The sequence below is a fragment of the Macaca thibetana genome, chromosome 2 (assembly GCF_024542745.1).
Source record: "Macaca thibetana thibetana isolate TM-01 chromosome 2, ASM2454274v1, whole genome shotgun sequence".
Taxonomy (NCBI): domain Eukaryota; kingdom Metazoa; phylum Chordata; class Mammalia; order Primates; family Cercopithecidae; genus Macaca; species Macaca thibetana.
This window is the reverse complement of record NC_065579.1, coordinates 168,409,471-168,429,907: the sequence shown is the minus strand read 5'-3', so window position 1 is coordinate 168,429,907 and position 20,437 is coordinate 168,409,471. Positions and strand designations below refer to the sequence as shown.

At 39.5% G+C, this 20,437-nt stretch overlaps 1 long non-coding RNA gene across 7 annotated transcripts in view; it reads left to right on the top strand.

Moving 5' to 3' along the window:
- The window catches only part of LOC126947844 (uncharacterized), a 212,073-nt gene that overhangs the window by 95,193 nt on the left and 96,443 nt on the right, over window positions 1–20,437 (top strand). Inside the window, exon 6 of one of the 7 annotated variants that reach the window (XR_007723222.1) lies at window positions 6,452–13,871. The exons of the other annotated variants lie outside the window; for them this stretch is intronic. This is a non-coding gene — a long non-coding RNA (uncharacterized LOC126947844). Of the gene's footprint in view, window positions 1–6,451; window positions 13,872–20,437 lie in introns of those variants that run through there. 7 annotated transcript variants of the gene reach the window in all.

Genomic DNA, 20,437 nt, shown 5'->3' with positions numbered 1-20,437 from the left:
ATCTAGTGCTACATGATCTTTTCAGAAATATAAATATGACATTTGTTTAGATAATAATCCCTTCAGCTCCACAGCAAACAACTTTCCTTGGAAATTTTAACCTAACCTTACTTCCCAATCATGACTTTTAAATTTTTCCTGTCATGTATTCATTGCTTTGCTGACCTATAACCTTCCCAAGGTTAATATTCTATTTCTTCAAGGGAAATATAATTCAAGGGGACTTTAAGTTGTCTTGCGGTTTTCTTGTTTCATAGTAGGACTATTGCAAGCAAGACATTTTTATAGTTGCTTTTTTTTTTTTAATTCTGAAATCTTTATTAATACTAATAGCATAACTTAGGAGAAGTTCTTAAAACAAGAATACCTCTCTCATTCAAGACTTTTTTTAAAATTGTGAAGCAATTAAAAAAACATAGAGATTTGAGAAAAAAAGTCTGCAAATATTGTGTGGTATTCAAAATAAAGCCTTTATATGAATCTAAAATAAACCTGTTACATGAATATCATACATAAAAGACTTCTATCTTTTATATATGCTCTTCATGTATTTTTTTATCTTCTGCATTAATGTTAATAAAGCCACCACAAACCCGGTGTGCATTAATACAAGTATTATTGATGTGTGTGAATATATATTACTTATAAAAACACAAAGACAAGATTCAAAGTTTACTTCAAAGTGAACTGCATTCACTTTTGCTAGTAAAAGTGAGTCATGCTTTTGATCTTATCTCTAGGATCCAGAGAATTGCTGCAGGCAATACTACATAAGAAAAGAAAAGTGGCCGGGCGCGGTGGCTCAAGCCTGTAATCCCAGCACTTTGGGAGGCCGAGACGGGCGGATCACGAGGTCAGGAGATCGAGACCATCCTGGCTAACACGGTGAAACCCCGTCTCTACTAAGAAATACAAAAAACTAGCCGGGCGCGGTGGCGGCGCCTGTAGTCCCAGCTACTCGGGAGGCTGAGGCAGGAGAATGGCGGGAACCCGGGAGGCGGAGCTTGCAGTGAGCTGAGATCTGGCCACTGCACTCCAGCCTGGGCGACAGAGCGAGACTCCGTCTCAAAAAAAAAAAAAAAAAAAAAAAAAAAAAAAAAAAAAAAAAAGAAAAGAAAAGAAAAGCTTCTTCAAAAAAGATGTATAGACTGTATTCCTATTTTTCTTCTTTCATGGTGTTGTTTCATTCACCAGCCAAAATTCTGTAGAATTTACAAACTAATACCACTAAAACATTTGAACATATAGCACTATTTTAGTGTCTTTCATCCTCAAATTAAAGGTATAGAATCAGTTTCTTTAGGTTGTTCCTTTAGTCTCATAAGTCAGAAAGTTCGCCTTGCAATAGAGATGTTGTTATCTTGAATCTCATAAAATTCAAATGACCAATTTTTTTTTTTTTTTTTTTTGAGACAGAGTTTCACTGTCTCAAAAGTGCAATGGTGCAATCTCAGCTCACTACAACCTCTGCCTCCCAAGTTTAAGTGATTCTTCTACCTCAGCCTCTGGAGTACCTGGGATTACAGGCATGTGCCAATATGCCCGGCTAAGTTTTATAGTTATAGTAGAGACAGGGTTTCTCCATATTGGTCAGGCTGATCTTGAACTCCTGACCTCAGGTGATCCACCCACCTCAGCCTAGCAAAGTACTGGGATTACAGGTGTGAGTCACCACGCCCGACCCAACCAGACAATATTTTTCATGTATCTACAACATTTAAAAATTATTTGTGATACATTTTTGTTAGAAAAAAGCAAAGTACAGCATATGAATGTTTCCTATGTTATATCATTAGAGATGACCACTATTAATGTTTTGGTTTGTAAACTGTTATAGACAGATAGATACTTCCAGTCATTTATTAAATTAGCTAATAAATAGGCTTACTAAATTCACCAAATTCCTAATATCTTTATTCCTCCTATCTGTCTGGCATAACACATCCAATATTTAGCAAAGATTATTGTTTCTACCTTTTAAATGCAGTAGTCCACTCTTATCTGTAGTTTTGCTTTCCATGGCTTCAGTTACCTGTGGTGGACCCAGTTTGAAAATACTGCATACAATAAGCTATTGAGAAAGAGAGAGAGAGAGATCAAATTCACATAACTTTTATTATAGCATCTGATTATAATTGTTCTATTTCATTATTTGTCATTATTAATCTCTTACTGTGCCTAATTTATAGATATAAATTAGATACCTATATACCTGTATAGGAAAAACCATAGTGTAGGGTTCAGTATTATTTGTGGTTTCAGGCATCCACTTAGGGTTTTGGAACATATCCCCTGAACATAAAGGGGAACTCCTGAATATCTAGCACCTAACCAATTCCCTACACCAGTCCACATCCTAGTCTAAATCATTGTCATCTATCAGTAATGCAATAATAGCCTTCTAGCTGCCCTCTCTGCTTGCATTCTTGACTGCTACAGACCATTCTTCACATAACCATCCAGTGAGTATTTTAAAACATGAGTTATGTGGCTCTTCTGCTTTCTTCCATCCAAAAACTTTTCATGTGACTCAAAGTAGAGGCATCATTACAATGACCTAGAGGAACTGCATGATTAATTCTTAGCCATTTCATAACCTCAGATCCATTGTGGAAACAATGGAATAACGGCAATGAAATTAGAAAGCAAAACACAAAATTCCTGTTTATAGTACATGCTGTGACTAAAAGAAAATTTATAATACCTCTGAGCACCTCCCTGTCCCCAGCCCCAAGTTCCTTGGGGTTTTTAAATTGAATTTCACAGCTTTTCTGGGACCTGAACTCCCTTGAAACTTGAGAATGAAGTGGTTGTTAAGGCTTTTGTGCCTAGAAGGAGGGTTTCTTGGCTGAGCAATACCTAAATAAGCTTTGAAGAAAGGTGTATTAATCTACTTAAGCTACCATAACAAAATACCACAGACTGAGTGGCTTAAGTAACAGGAAATTATTTTCTCAGAGTGCTGGAGGCTAGAAGTCCAAGATCAGGGTGCCAGCAGGGTTGGTTTCCAGTGGGGCCTTCTCCTTGGGTTGCAGACGGCCGCCATCTTGCTGTGTGTCCTCACATAGCCTTTCCTGTGTGCTCCCCAGGAGCATCTCTTCCTCTTCTTATAAAGATGCCAGTCCTATGGGATTAATTCCCCACCTTTGTGAACTCATTTAACCTTTATTACTTGTTTACTGTATCTCAAATACAGTCACATTGAAGTAGGACTTCAACTTATGAGTTTTGAGGGAACAAAATTCAGTCCATATAACAAAATACTTTTGCATAAGGAAGTGAGGAGGAGTCTGAGAAAGCAGTCTGACAGCTGGGGACTGAGAAAGTGCCTGACTGGGTGAGGGAAGCCCACAGCAGATGGGCATATTGGTGCTAGGGACCTCAGGAGAAGGCTGGTAAATCTCCTACCACCTGTGTTTATTTCCCCAGACTTTCAAATCTAAGCAGCTGCTGTTTATCATTTCTCCCTCCTCTCGTCTGGCAAAAAACTTGACAAAAGGCACAGGCTGTTTACCCTGACAGCGTTCTTTAAGGACAATCTCAAGGCATAGTTTCCCTTGCCTAGCAACATAGAAATACCTGGTGAAAATGTAAATGTTGACCTTGGAGACCTATTTCAGACCTACTGAGTCAGAATCTCTAGGGTTGGGTCCCCAAAAGTAGAAACCAAACCAAGTATCCGAGGTGTTATTACACACAGAAAAGTTCCAGAACCACTGCAGAGTTTTGGACAAATCACTATCTTGCTATGTTACATACAATTAAAGTTTTAATTATAGTTGTCTTCCTGCATGCCTGCCTTGCTTTCTTCCTTCTCTCTTTCCTTCCTTCTTTCTTCTCTTTATTCCTTCATTTCTTTCCCGCTTAAAGTCCCAAGTAAGGACTTTAAAATAATATGTGTATTTTATAGGAAAATCAAGTTAGTATTCTATTTATTAATGTATCTACAATAGCTGTCAGAGTATAAAGAAATGAATCCGTCCTAGCACCTTGGGGTGAGGCGAAAAGCACATGTCAGAGAAGGGTTATAGATCATAGGATTTCTGAATGGAAAAAAAAAAAACAAAACATGATTAGAGTGAGGCAGCATTGTGGTCAGAAGACGCTGGTCTCACCGTCAGTTAAGAGTATGCAGTTTCGGCTGCGCGCAGTGGCTCAGGCCTGTAATCCCAGTACTTTAGGAGGCCGAGGCGGGTAGATCAAAGATCAGGAGTTTGAGACCAGCCTGGCCAATATGGTGAAACCCCAACTCTACTAAAAATACAAAAATTAGTTGGGCGTGGTGGCAGGCGCCTGTAATCCCAGTTAGTTGGGAGGCTGAGGCAGGAGAATCGCTTGAACCCGGGAGGCGGTGGTTGCAGTGAGCCGAGATGATGCCACTGCACTCCAGCCTGGGCGACACAGCGAGATGCAGTTCCTTTGTTGCAAAGAGGATGGAAAGTTTGGAAAGGAAAAAATGAAACAAAAATATTTAAGGTACTTTCCGTTTCTCTCTTTTTTCTTTCTTTCTTTTTTTTTTTTTTTTTCCAGTTCCTGTTTGTGTTTAGAAGCCCCGAGGCAGAAGAGTTCTTCTGTGGAGGAAGTAGCCTCCAGCTTGTGCATTTGCAAGACTTCAGCTTGTTGATAAGGGCATCTTATCCTCAGGAGGGTCAGATGAGTTACTTAGAAGGAATATTTTTTTTTTTTTTTTTTTTTTTTTTTTTTGCCTCCTGAGCCCTAGGGCTGGTAGTATCAAGCATCATAGATAAACAAGTAATACTTTTCAGCCAGGAAGATAAATTTCGGTTTAGAAAAGTAGTCTAATCAGTTCAAACTCAGTCCTTCTGATTACTAGAATTCCTAGATATCATGTGTGATTTAAAAATAGCTTTTCTGACAGGTCCTTCCAATCTCATGTTATTGCAAAATTGCATTATTGCACAAAGGCTTTCTGATGTATGGATTTATCCAAGCCCCTTAAGCATAATTTGGAAATGGGATGAGGCAGGAGCGGAGGCAATATCTCCTGCTCTTTAGTTGACCCAGAAAAAAAATACAATTTCAAATGATTTGGCTATCTGAGGGAGCTTCTCTTTGCCCTGCCACCTAGCTCTCATGACCTCAATCCCACTCATTAAGTGCAGCCCAGGCAGCCTGTCTGAAGGCTGTCAGCTTAGGGTTTATCCCAGGAGATTCATTACAAAGAATCAAAGATCGTGCATAACTAGCTAAGGCTAAACTCCAGGCAAACCATAATTACACAGCTGAGGTCCAGAAAGAATTATGTATATGGACACATTGCCCCAGGTCTTCCAGACTTCCCAAGTCATCAATGCAGGGGATTCCAGCGGTTCCGTCATTCAGGGCATGGCCTTCAGTCCGTTTGTTTCTCTGTACTAATTTTCTCCCTAAGACAATGTGTCCAATATGTTGCCATTTGAGTAATGTTCCTAAATTATTCTTTTGATTAATGGCCTTCTTGTTGTCTAGAAATGGAATTCCTAACATCACTTTAGGCATCTCTGACTCTAAAAATGTACTTCACAGACCAGTGGTGTCAGCAACACTTGGGGAATTGTTAGAAATGCAAATTCTTATACCTCATTCCAGGCCTACCAAATAAAAATATTAGAGAGTGGAGCCCACTGATCTGTGTTTTAACACATCTTCAGGTGATTCATACATGCTAAAGTTTCAGAAGCACTGCTCTAAACCCTAACAACCCACCTTTGTGAACTTACCATATTCCATTTCCTCTCCACTTACAAATTTGACCATAGTTACCTAAATTATCTCCATACTTTGTTATCCCTTCATCTGTTTATGGCATTTCGTTTGAGGACTAAATTCTTATTTATTTATTTATTTATTTATTTATTTATTTATTCGAGACAGAGTCTCACTCTGTCACCCAGGCTGGAGTGCAGTGGCGCGATCTCGTCTCACTGCAAGCTCCGTCTCCCGGGTTCTCCTGCCTCAGCCTCCCCAGTAGCTGGGACTACAGGCGCCCGCCGCAACACCCGGCAAATTTTTTTGTGTTTTTAGTAGAGACAGGGTTTCACCATGTTAGACAGGATGGTGTCGATCTCCTGACCTCATGATCCACCCGCCTCGGCCTCCCTGACCTCATGATCCACCCGCCTCGGCCTCCGAAAGTGCTGGAATTACAGTCGTGAGCCACTGCGCCCGGCCATTTTTTTTTTAATCTTGCCCAAGTTCCTAAGAGGTTTGAGGAGTCATGTCCTACAAATCATAAATAACCATCAGATGGGTTTTATGTAACCCCATGTATCGTGACTTACTTTCCAACCTGACTCTGTCATAACATAGGAAAGGAAGAAAATAAAAATATTTTACCCCAAAACATGTTTCTTTGCCCATATGTTGAAATGGCCCTGCAAAGTTGTCCTTTGTGGGAGAAAATTTGTCTCTGTGAAGAATCTCTATTAACACGGAGATCTTTTTCTTCTAGGTCCTCCCACTCCTAAAGAGATTAACTAGAAGTCTAGCACCTTTTAAAGATCTGAATAGAAAGCATTTGTCATCTATTGTCTCTACGGACAGCCACTATAAGACTTCAAAAGAACCTTGGTCTCCACAATCTTTTATCCTTACCTGAACATTTCCCAAGTCTTCTATCATTCCAGGTCTTCAGATAAACTCAACCAGTTGTCAACCAGAAATGTTTAAATTTACCTATGACCTGGAAGCCCCTCCACTGCTTGGAGTTGTCCTGCCTTTCTGGACCAAACCAATGTATTTCTTTTTTTCTTTTTTTTGAGACAGAGTTTCGCTCTATTGCCCAGGCTTGAATGCAGTGGTGTGATCTCGGCTCACTGCAAGCTCTGCCTCCCTGGTTCACGCCATTCTCCTGCCTCAGTCTCCTGAGTAGCTGGGACTGCAGACGCCCGCCACCACGCCCGGCTAATTTTTTGCATTTTTAGTAGAAATGGGGTTTCACCGTATTAGCCAGGATGGTCTCGATCTGACCTCGTGATCCACCCGCTTCGGTCTCCCAAAATGCTGGGACCACAAGCTGAGCCACCGGGCCCGGCCAACCAATGTATTTCTTAAATGTATTTGATTGATGTCTCATGCCTCCCTAAAATGTATGAAACCAAGCTGCACCCTAACCACCTTGGGAACATGTTCTTAAGACCTCCTGAGGACTGTGTCATGGGCCACGGTCACTCATATTTGGCTCAGAATAAATCTTTTCATATATTTTACGAAGTTTGACTCTTCCTTGACACTTTTGACTTTAATATTATTATTATTATTATTATTATTATTATTATTATTTGTGAGACGGAGTCTCTCTCTGTTGTCAGGCTGAAGTGCATTGGCGTGATCTCAGCTCACTGCAAACTTTGACTCCTGGGTTCAAATAATTCTCCTGCCTCAGCCTCCTGAGTAGAGGCGCACCACCATGCCCAGCTAACTTTTGTATTTTTAGTAGAGACGGGGTTTCCCTGTGTTGTCCAGGATGGTCGCCATCTCTTGACCTTGTGATCAGCCCGCCTCGGCCTCCCAAAGTGCTGGGATTACAGGTGTGAGCCACCGCACCCATCCTTTACTGGAATATTCTTAAAGGCCCAGCTCAAATATTATCCTTTTCCCTCCAGGTATTGTTTTTTTAACCTCTGCACTGTTGACATTTGGAGCTGGCAGTGATTTGATTTTTTGTTTGTTTGTTTATGTATTTTTAGAGACAGGAGCTGACTCTGTCACCCACACTGGAATGCAGTGGCATGATTGTAGCTCACTGCAGCCTTGAACTTCTGAGCTCAAGTGATCTTCCTGCCTCAGCTTCTTGAGTTAACTGGGACTACAAATGCACACCACTACGCCTGGCTAATTGAGATAATTTGTCACTGTGGGCAGCTATCTATGCATTCTTAAGTAGTAACCCCCTGTTGTGACGATCAAAAATGTATCCAGACATTACCAAATGTCAACTAGGGAAAAAAGTCTCCTTTGGTTAGGCACCACCAGTTTACCCAGTCATTCTATCATTTACTCCATATCCCAAAGCCAGACTAAATTTCTCCCTTCTCTATGCTTCTAGAAAAATTGGGCTTTATTCTTTTGCTAAATCAGATTCAGAGAGTCGTATATTTTAAATAAATTAAAAAAAGGGTTTACACACACACACACGCATACACATACATCAAACTTCATCTTTTGTAATGCCACTTATGCCACTTTTTCATTAATGCAAAAAACTAATCATTTACCATCATTCAAATGTCACATAATTCGGCATAATTGGTTTCCCAGAGCAGAAAGGTTAGACTGGGAGTAGTTAGGAGCTGTTCTTCAACCTTCCTTGAATGTGAGATAGATGTGACTGGGGGATAAAATCCAGTTACGTGGGCAGAATAAGGTGGCTGGGGCACAGGGCATGGGACAATGAGATGGTTAATTTTATGTGTCAACATTGAGGGTGTTTTTGCATAAGATTAACATTTAAACAGAAGATTGTCCTCCAGAATGTGGGTGGGCCTCATTCAATCAATTGAAGGACTAAATAGAACAAGCAGGGGGACTTCTTCAGCCCACTGCCTGGAACTGCACCTTTGGCTCTGTTTCACCTCTAGCCTACTGGCCCGCACTGCAGATTCTGGAATTGCCAGCCTCCAAAATCATGGGAGCCAATTCTTTGTAATAAATCTGTATTTCTTTATATACATATACACATCCTATTGGTTGTTTCTATGAAGAACGCTGACTACTACAGAAATCTGTGGAAAGTTGGTAGTTGAAGCCGGCAGAAAGCATCGAAGGGTCCAATACAGAAGAATAAGGTTTTATTGAACGTCTTGGGGGACACAGCCATAGAGATTTCAGAAAGAGGAGGCATTTAGAAATTCAGGCAGTTAATTGACGTCAGAGTAGTCTTTCAGCAGGTAGGAATGCCCCCAACCCTCTTTTATTTATGGATAAAGAAACTGGCAAATGAGGTATGAGTCCAAAGACTTGCCAGGATAGTAACTTGGATCAGGAAACACATGATGGATTGAGGCTTAGATTCCTAAAGAAGAAGTTAGATAATGAATAAAGAAACTTTTTATTACATGATATTGGATATGTCATAATTGTTATAAGAACCAGTAAGCAGTAATACTAATAGTGACTTTTGCAGAGTGAACACTGGAGTCAGAAAATCACAGCAGCTGTTCACACCTGTCTGCATAGTACATGATGATTTATCAGTGATAGCCCTAACCTATTACTTTTGAGAGGGGACAATAGTTAGCTGCTAACTTGTTGTTGCTCCTGAAAATGTCCTTGTAATTTGTAAAATCCCAACCGATAAAGCTCTCCTTTTTGCGGGAAAACAGAAAACTCACATATTTATTTGTTCAAAGCATTTTCTAAAATTAATGTATGTAAATTTTTGACTTATGAGGGATGAGGGGAAAAATCCGTCTCTGTATCATAGCCTAAAATATTATCAAAGATCACTGTTAAATATCATAAATCTCAATTATAATTAGTCATATTGAGTTTAATAACAATATTGATCTCTTGACTACTTAGAACTATTAACAATATGTTTCTGAAGGAGTTATCTTATTTGTAGTAAGAAATTATTTCCAGCTTCACACTGCTTTCTTTCTCTACAATAACACCAATAGAATACCAACAAATACCAACCTGTTCTATGTGCTACCAGTTTCCTTTTCTCCACCTACTCAGTCATTTTTCTCTTTAGTTGGGGAATGTTATAACAATCACTCTTCCCTGTTGTCACAGAATTTTAAAAATTTGTCCCCAAACTGAAAAAAACAAACAAGCAAAAAGATTGTGAAAGAATGATAAAAGTACAGATTCCTGGGTCATACCTTCAAGTTTCTGATTCAGGAAATCTGGAATGGGCCTAAGATTTGCCTTTTCACCCAACATGCTAGGTAACTCTGATGCGAAGATTTAAGAACCATGGCTTGAGAATCATTGGTGTAAGCAGTAGTCCCTGTTCCTAATATACTAACTGTTACTAAGATACTTACAATATGCAGCAGACAAAACGTCAAAGATTTTGGTATCAACATACTCTAGGTAGAGAACATAACTACAAAGGGAAAAGCAACCGGTTTTAACCACTAACTTGACTCTCTTTTTCTCCCTACTCCTTTAAAATCCTTCTGCTTCTCTTTTTCCTTTCTTTCACAGCCTCCTCAAAGTTATAGCTGTTTGAGAAGACTTAAAACACTCAGCAAAAAAGACTCCACTTCAATTCTTTTCAATTATTACTTTTATTCAGTTTGGGTACCAAAACTGATACTAAAATATAACTTCAAATTATTAATTAAAACAACAGATAAAATATTTAATTTTCAAAAAAAGGCAATTCGTATACCCATTTTTCAACCTGCTTGATGCTATTCAAGGAAGATTTGTATATTACCGCTCCACAAATTTAACATTCATAAGTTTAATGCGTGGGAGCAGCACATTTCAGTGTGTAAGCCAGAATGATTACTTGTAGGAAAAGGGGAAGAAGATTCCTGAAAACTCCGTGCTCCTAATGTGAGCATGGTACCAGGCCAAAGAATGAATAACACTTCCAAGAAAAACAATTAGCAGCAGGCAAAGCCAGAAAAGCATCAGCAATGGAAAAATCACAAACACGAAGACACAGACAGTAGATTGAGAAATTTTCGGGACAGTTTATGCCTACATAATAATATATTTAGATATAATGAGTACTCCAAAGCAAAATAATTAGTTCACTGGGCTTAACAGAAGATGGTGGTCACTACTGAGAGACAGGACTAGCTGGATATCCTAGGCCTACTAAGAATTCCTAAGCCTAGCTGGGGAAGGTGACTGCACCCACCTTTAAGCATGGGGCTTGTAACTCAGCTCACACTCGACCAATCAGGTAGTAAAGAGAGCTCACTAAAATATCAATTAGGTTAAAAGCAGGAGGTAAAGAAATAGTCAATCATCTATAGCCTGAGAGCACAAGGGGAGGGACAATTATTGGGATATAAATCCAAGCATTCCAGCTGGCAGTGGCAACCCCCTTTGGGTGCCCTCCCATTATATGGGAACTCTGTTTTCACTCTGTTAAATTTTGCAACTGCACACTCTTCTGGTCCGTGTTTCTTCCAGCTTGAGCTGAGCTTTTCCTTGCTGTCCAGCACTGCTGATCACCTTGCAGACCCGCCACTGACTTCCGCCCCTCTGGGTCCTACAGGGTGTCCGCTGCACTTCTGATCCAGCTAGGCGTCCACTGCTGCTCCTGATCAGGCTAGAGGCTAGCCATTGTTCCCATGCAGCTAAGTGCCTGGTTTTGTCCTGATCGAACTGAACACTAGTCGCTGGGTTCCATGGTTCTCTTTCGTGACCCATGGCTTCTAATAGAGCTATAACACTCACCGCGTGGCCCAAAGTTCCATTCCTGGGAATTGTGAGGCCAAGAACCCCAGGTCAAAAAACAAAAAGGCTTGCCACCATCTTGGGAGTGGCCTGCTACCATCTTGGGAGTGGCCCACCACCATCTTGGGAGCCCTAAGAACAAAGACCCGCTGGTAACACTACTAGGAGTGAGACAATGTTGGTTTAAGAACAATAAAAATAGTCTGTGTATTAGTTTGCTAGGGTTGCTGTAGCAAGGTGCAACAGACTGGTGGCTTAACCAACAGAAGTGAATTTCCTCATGGTTCTAGGGGCTAGAGGTCTCAGATAAAGGTTGTTTATTTTCTTTTTCTCCCTCTGAGGTCCCTCCTCTTGGCTTGCAGATGGCTGTCTTCTGTGTCTTCACAGTGTCTTTCCTCTGTACTTGTCTGTGTTCAAATTTCCTCTTTTTATAAGGATACAAGTCATATTGGATTATAGTGCACCCGAATGGCCTTATTTTAATTTAATTACCCCTTTAAAGACCCTATTTCCAAATACGGTTACATTCTGAGGTACTAGTGTTAGGACTTCAACATATACATTTTGTGGGGACATAATTCAGTCCACAACAGCCTGTCACAAAGTTGTGTCCTCTAGTATCACCAAAATATGCACTAGCTAGGTAAACAAAGTCTTGAAACTCGAGTCTTTCATGAATTGTGAATTCCATCACTTCAGTTTTAGAATATCAAAATTCCTGTCACAGTTATTCCAGTTGCAGCTTTCTCCCACTCTATCCTGCTCCTGTCACTTTGTCCAACAGAAATCTTGGCATAATAGCAGTTCAGCTATTGCCTGCCCACAGACAGGCAACAGGGCAGGAACAGCACATAAGACTTAATTTACTGCAGTCAAGCATTTAGACAGCCCAGCAATGCCGGAAGATTGATTTATTGCCAGCAAACTCACAGAGGTGCCATAGTGATGACTTGTCTTATGGGGGATGATAAAAGTTCATGGTTATGTACACTGTGCTATCCACTGTCAGTGGGGGGTAGAAGGAAGGAGAGTAGATACCATTTGGTTCTCTGCAAAGAAGTGTGGAGATTCACCGAGCCCTTCTAATGTGCTAGGTAATGTGTTAAGCCTCTTACACACACAAATACCCCATTTAATCCAAGCAATAGACTTCTAAAGTTGATAGGTTGTTATTACCACTTTACAGATTCGTAAAGTCAAGGTTTAGTAACTTGCCCAGAGGCATCTAGATTTTAAAAACAGCTTTATTAAAGTGACAGGCAATAAAGTGCACATATTCAAAATGTGCAATCTGATACATTTTGACATGTGTATACATCTGTAAACCACCAACACAATCAAGGTATTGAACTTATCCATCACCCTCCAAAGTTCTGTCATGTGTCTAACCCCTCCTTCCTGCACTACCCTCCCTCAACACGCATATCCCCAGGCAATACTGATCTGTGCTCTATCACTATACATTGACATACATACCCTGGAATATTTTTTTTATTCAACTTTATTTCCCTTGTTTTATTGCCTTTAGCAGGGCAAAAGTAGGGCTTACCTTGTTCAACTTCTGTCTTTTGTTACCTGATGTCAAGTGTCATGAAGAACACTTACTTCACATATTTTGTCTGGTTTTAATGGTGGTTTCAGGTAGGAGACTCAATCTAGTCCCTGTTACTATACGTTGACTGAGAGCTTCTGTCTATCTGTTGTATAGATTTTAAGTAACAAAGTGGAGCTGGAAGCCAAGTCTCTCCCATCTACTACCATATACTAACAGTCATGATCAGAGCAAAGGGGCCTAGACTCCCTTTCAATGTCCTTCAGCCTCACACCACCTTTCTTGATTTTTATTTCCCAAAATACTGTCTCTTGGAGTTTATTACTGCCTTCTAAATAAATACATATGTCAGCATACAGTATTCTTTTTCTGTATCCTCTGTTTAAGACCAGTCTTGGTTATATGTTGGGTGTAATTAAGTGAGAAATTGCTAGAAAATAATGTCATTTTGTGACTCTCTTAAGGGTCCAACTAGACTGGGAAAAATAGTGAAACTGCAAAAAATAAAAATAAATAAAAATAACAAAAAAGTTAGCTGGGTGTGGTGGCACACACATATATTCCCAGCTACTTGAGAGGCTGAGGCAAGAAGATCACTTGAGCCCAGGAGTTAGAGGCTGCAGTGAATTTAACTAAAAATTTTATTAATTATTCAAAAAATGTTCTAGGCCGGGCGCGGTGGCTCAAGCCTGTAATCCCAGCACTTTGGGAGGCCGAGACGGGCGGATCACGAGGTCAGGAGATCGAGACCATCCTGGCTAACACAGTGAAACCCCGTCTTTACTAAAAAAATACAAAAAACTAGCCGGGCGTGGTGGCGGGCACCTATAGTCCCAGCTACTCACGAGGCTGAGGCAGGAGAATGGCGTGAACCCGGGAGGCGGAGCTTGCAGTGAGCTGAGATCCGGCCACTGCACTCCAGCCTGGGCGACAGAGCAAGACTCCGTCTCAAAAAAAAAAAAAAAAAAAAAAAAATGTTCTAAAGAAGAAAAAGATGTTAGAAATTGGTTAAACATTATTTAATCAAACACACACACTGACTGCAAAAATATCTGTAAAAAATGAAATTTATTATGTAAATATTAGAAATATGTCTTAAATTCAGGTATAATTTTTATCTGACAGACTTGAGAATTTATATTTTATGGTTCATTACGATGGTTGCCATTCACAGACACAAAAACACAACTTACCCCCGCCAAGGGGAAAACTCACATATTAAGAATCTTCTCATTGATTTCCAAATACCCATGTACATGAATATTTTTTTAAATAGCAAGCTTCTCTATTTCTATAGAAACTCAAACAACAGGTGCATCTGAACCCAGGCTACCATCTGTAGTAACACATGGATTTTTACATGTTCATAGAACTGAAAAGCATTTAACAAAATCTCTTATTAAGGCAGTGAGGAGACCACAGATAAGTTGTGTTTTATGGCCTTCATTGTTACTGATTCCTTTGCAAAAGTTGTTAATGACTTATCTTTGAAAATACATATCTGTGGCCAGGCATGGTGGCTCACGCCTGTAATCCCAGCACTTTGGGAGGCCGAGGCGGGTGGATCACGAGGTCAGGAGCTCGAGACCAGCCTGGCCAGTATGGTGAAACCCCGTCTCTACTAAAAATACAAAAATTAGCCAAGCTTGGTGGCGTGCACCTGTAGTCCCAGTTACTCGGGAGGCTGAGGCAGAAGAATCGCTTGGACCCAGGAGAGGGAGGTTGCAGTGAACTGAGATCATGTCACTGAACTCCAGCTTGGGTGACAGAGTGAGACTCTCTCAGAAAAAAAGAAAAGAAAATACTTATCCTTAGGCTGGGTGCAGTGGCTCACGTCTATAATCCCAGCACTTTGGGAGGCTGAGGTGGGCGGATCTCTTGAGGTCGGGAGTTTGAGACCAGCCTGACCAACATGAAGAAATCCCATCTCTACTAAAAATACAAAATTAGCTGGGATTGGTGGCGCATGCCTGTAATCCCAGCTAATTGGGAGGCTCAGACTTGAACCTGGGAGGCAGAGGTTGCAGTGAGCCAAGATTGTGCCATCGCACTCCAGCCTGGGCAACAAGAACGAAACTCCAATTTATTAAAAAAAAAAAAAAAGAAAGAAAATACATATTCAATTACTCTATTAGAGTAATTGAAGCCTTTAGTTTGAGAGGGGAAAAAAACAAGAAAAGTATAGGGCAAACTAAAAAAGGAACTACATAGCCACAGGACAGATGCATTGTGAAAATGTTTGGTAATATAAGTTAGAACATAGTTCAAGCTTCTGTTGGTCACATACTAGTTTATAATCTTAGACAGTCACTATGCCTCTTTTAACCTTGACATTGATAAAAGGATGAAATAAGGTAATAGATATGAAGGCACTTTGGAAACTGTTAACCATGATAGACAGAGTAATTAAAACTTTTTTTTGACCTAATGTATTTTAAATTTCATTAAGTCAGAGAATATCTAATTAGCCACTGTATCCCCAGCATTATCAAGAGTGCCAACATATAGTCACTTCTCAATATATATTTTTTGAATGAAGGAATAAATACTTGGATGCATAAATCTCATCTCTTGCCATTCCCTATCTTTCATGTTCAAGCCCAGCCACACATATCAATCCAGTTCTGAGCCCTATCTCATTTTTTTCTGACTTTGGTCCCTTTGCATATACTATTTTCTGTGCCTGAGTGCTCCCACTACCTTCACTGGCTGGCTGACACCGTCTTTCAAACTCACTCCAGGTGTCAACCCCTTCAGGGAGCTTTCTTTTACTGTCCACCATCTGAGACTTGCACTTCCGTCACTCCACTGCACTCACATTCTGAGGTAACTCTGCCATTGGGGTTTCACAATGCTCACTTCTGCCCCAGACACATTCACTCTTTTGTTTCTCTACCAAGCCTTAAGCTTCCAGAGAATAGACTTTTAGACTTGCGTCTTGAGAGGCTACATATGGTGTGTGGCATTTAGACAATGGCCAATTCATAACCATAATAATAAATAATTATTTAATAAACAAACTCCTTGATGCTGGGAATAATCTATTTGACATCTTTAACATCTACTACTAAGTTTGGTGCAGCTCTAAATAAGAGACACTAAGTTAATATTAAATAGCTAATTCATTATTCATTTATTTTACCTAATACCTATGAATAGCTTCCTATTCTATTCCCCAATTTATGTAGCTTTCTTCCTTGTATTATTCTTATGCATTATAAAAATCTTTTACTAGTTCATTCTTATGCTGCTATAAGGACATGCCTGAGACTGGGTAATTTATAAAGGAAAGAGGTGTAATTGACTCACAGTTCCGTAGGGAGGGGTGGCCTCAGGAAACTCACAATCACGGTGGAAGGGGAAGCAAACATGTCCTTCTTCACAGGGTGGCAGAAGGGAGAAGAATGAGAGCTGAGTGAAGGGGGAAGCCCAGTTTAAAACCATCATATCTCGTGAGAACTTACTATCACAAGAATAGCATGGGGAAAACTGCCGCCATGATTCAATTACCTGCCATTGAGGCCCTCCCATGACAGGTGTGGATTATGGGAACTACAATTTAAGATGAGATTTGAGTGGGGACATAGCCGAATCATATCATTCTGCCTGATCCCTCCCAAATCTCAGGTCCTCACATTTCACAACATAGTCATGCCCTTCCAACAGTCTCCCAAAGTCTTAACTCATTCCAGCATTAACTCAAAAGTCCAAGTCCACAGTCTCCTTTGGGACAAGGCAAGTCCCTTCCACCTATGAGCCTGTTAAATCAAAAACAAGTTAGTTACTTCCTAGATACAATGAAAGTCCAGACAGTGGGTAAATACACCAATTCTAAATGGGAGAAATTGGCCAAAACAAAGGGGCTACAGGCCCCATGCAAGTTCGAAATCCAATGAGGCAGTAACTAAATCTTAAACCTTCGAAATAATCTCCTTTGACTCCATGTCTCATATCCAGGTCACACTGATGCAATAGGTGGGCTCTCATGGGCCTTCAATACCTCTGCCCCTGTGTCTTTGCAGGTACAGCCCTCCTCCCAGCTGCTTTCATGGGTGGACATTGAGTGTCTGCAGCTTTTCCAAATGCACAGTGCAAACTGCCAGTAGATCTAACGTTCTGGGGACTAGAGAATGGTGGCCCTCTTCTTGCAGCTCCACTAGGCAGTGCCCCAGTGGGGACACTGTGTGGGGCCTCCAACTCCACTTTTATGCTGTGCTTTCTCTTGAATGCTATGCTGCTTAGACTCCCCCCCCCCCAGATGCTCTAAATCATCTCTCTCAAGTTCAAAGTTCCACAGATCTCTAGGGAGGGGACAAAATGCCACCAGTCTTTTTGCTTTAGCATAACAAGAATCACCTTTGTTTCAGTTGCCAACAAGTTTCTCATCTCCACGTGAGACCACCTCAGCCTGGACGTTATTGTCCATACCACTATCTTCATTTTGGTCAAAACAATTCAAGAAGTCTCTAGGAAGTTCCAAACTTTCTTGTGTCTTTCTGTCTTCTGAGCCCTCCAAAACTCTTTCAACCTCTGCCTGTTACCCAGTTCCAAAGTTGCTTGCACACTTTTGGGTATCTTTACAGCAACACCCCACTTCTGGTACCAATTTACTGTGTTAGCTCATTCTCACACTGCTATAAGGACATACCTGAGACTGGGTAATTTAATAGGACACAGGTTTAATTGACTCACAGTTCCAGAGGGCTAGGGAATCCTCAGGAAACTTACAACCATGGCAGAAGGGGAAGCAAACATGTCCTTCTTCACAAGGCAGCAGAAGAAAGAATAATGAGAGCCAATCAAAGGGGGAAGCCCCTTATAAAACCACCAGATCTTGTAAGAACTTACTATCACGAAAATAGCATGGGGGAAACTGCCCCCATGATTTCAATTGCCTCCCACTGAGTGCCTCCCAAAACATGTGGAGATTATGGGAACTACAATTCAAGATGAGAGATGAGTGGGGACACAGTCAAATCATATCAGATCTCTGTACAAGGGAAATATTCTGCAGGATGAGAAATGCCAAGGAATAAAAAATGGAACTACCAGTAATCTAGAGATTTATGTCCTTAACAATTTTTCTATTTTAAAAGGCTCAAAGAAATATTGAAGATAGGCAGACATTTCAAGTGCACTTATACGTCTCATTCTACCTGAAAACACACTTTTCCTAAAAGTCAGTAATTTAAATGCAAACTGCTAGAAGTGCCCATTATATTTATATCCGTATATATATATATTTTAAGGCAGTTCTTAGTTTTCTATATTAGTCTTCATTTTGTCTTCCTTTCTATTTGAAAAAAAAATGGTAATACACTTTGGTTGTGATGTTTTAACTTTAAATTTATTGCTTACATTTTACTTGTGACAATGGTTTATGGGTGACATACATAAGAGATATATAATATAATGTATATTGTATACATTATATATATAATATTTTAAAAGTCACTTGCAACTTCAGGATATATGACTTTCTTTGCAAGAATATTTGAAATCTACAGAAAACAGATATTGAAAAAGCATGTTTATGAAGAAGTATTTCTTCCTTTGTGATATATTTGTAATACGTATTGCAATTATTGTCGTCCCTAAATTTGCCAAGATGATTGTAAAAAGTTCCAAAAATCTGAAGGGTAGCCTAATAGTATCTTCAGTTCCAGCCTCTGACAATCTGTGTAAATTTAGTGACAATTTAAAATGGCTAAGAAGATCTAGCATTCACTGCTTCAAAACAAAATTTGTTAATACAATTTTCAGTTTTTAGATGTTTCACCAGGTGTGTTTGACATTCTTGGGCAAAACAGGAAAATTAGTTGCTTTTAATGTAGGTGAAAGGATACAGAGTAGCGCACATATAAGATTAACAAGGTAGAAATCTAATATACAACACGAGGACCACAATTAATAAAATTATACTTTATTGAGGATTTTTGTCAAATAAGTAGACTTCATCTACTCTTGTCACCAAACAGGTAATTATGTGAAATTATAGTTACGTTACTCTTTCACTATAGTAACCATTTTACTATTTATATGTATCCTCTGACATCATGCTGTAAACCTCAAATACAAACAATACAATTTATTTGAAAAAAGGCAATTAATTGCTTTAAGAACTATAGAATCATTAAGATTGATGTAATTCAATAGGGTGATTATCTAAAAATGCTTTTTTATAATTTTTATACCTCAATTATTATTCATTCAGCTGTAACCAAATGTGATATCTTAGCCATCTTTAAATAAAATTTGTTTAAAATGTGCCCTAATGATTTCTTAAATAACAGCTTTTAAATCTACTGAGACAGTTAGTAAGACAAAGTAGTTTAAAATAAAAATTTAAACCTTCAGAGAAACTCTGTGACAACTCTGACTAGGACTGAAATACATTGATCCCATTCTGTGCTAATGTAAATTGGCTAGAAACTTTCTAGGCATTTTCAGTGATTTTCCACTGAGATTTCTGACCTTTATCCAACAGAAGAATGAAATCTCCAAAGTGCAGAAATTTTTCCTCTCGTTTCCTACCTTGTACAAAAATCCAAATCAAATGCTTGTCCCAGACGGTACGTGTTGTTACTTTACGTAAGACTGAATTTTCTGGCACCTGTACATTTGGATTAACTCCTGAATGAGCACAATTGTCCTGAATTAGTGTGAAATATATTGGCTCAGTGAAATATGTTCCCTTTGAGGCATTTTCTTTGCTAGGGGAGCTGATATTAAGTAGGCCTTGCTATTTGATATTATTAATGGCATTTTAATGTAGAGTCAACCTCACCCATAGGTCTCAAGTGACCCTTAAAAAAGACCCTCACAAGAATAGAAATGTAAATGGATTGGTAGAATGAGGAAACTATGCTCCATTCTTCTCTCTTCATAGTGGCCCTCACTTTCATCTTTCATTTCCCTTGGCTACAGGGTACCCTCAGGAAATTCACCTGCTATGTGCTGACCATAATAGCATTAATCAGAAGAATAAGAGATACATACATGAAATAGATCTATTCATTTGAGCTAAAAATATGCATATTGTAATAAGATGTTTTATGCCTTCTTTGTACCAATTTTAAAATCACCAAAACTACCTTCAAAATGATGATTTTTAGATAACTAAGCAATGGAGGTCTGTTGTATCCTCAAGATGTGTGATTTTACTAAAGGAATAATAAATATAACAACTGAACATGTATGACATTAGATAAAATGCAACTAATGTGTTGAGTAAATTATGTCCTAAATATGAATGTATAAATATAACCTGGAATGAACCTATACTGATTAGTGCAGTGAAATGGAATAAAGGCTTCTGTACAAGAAATAATATATTGTAAAACTGAAGAAAAATCTTGGAGCCAGGGTGCTATGATCTGAATGTGTCTGTCCCCTCAAAATTCATACATTGAAAACTAATATCAATGCAATAATATTAAAAGGTGGGCAGTTTGGGAGGTGATTAGGTCACGAGGGCTCCGTCCTCATGTCCTCTATCCCATGAAAGAGGTTTATGGG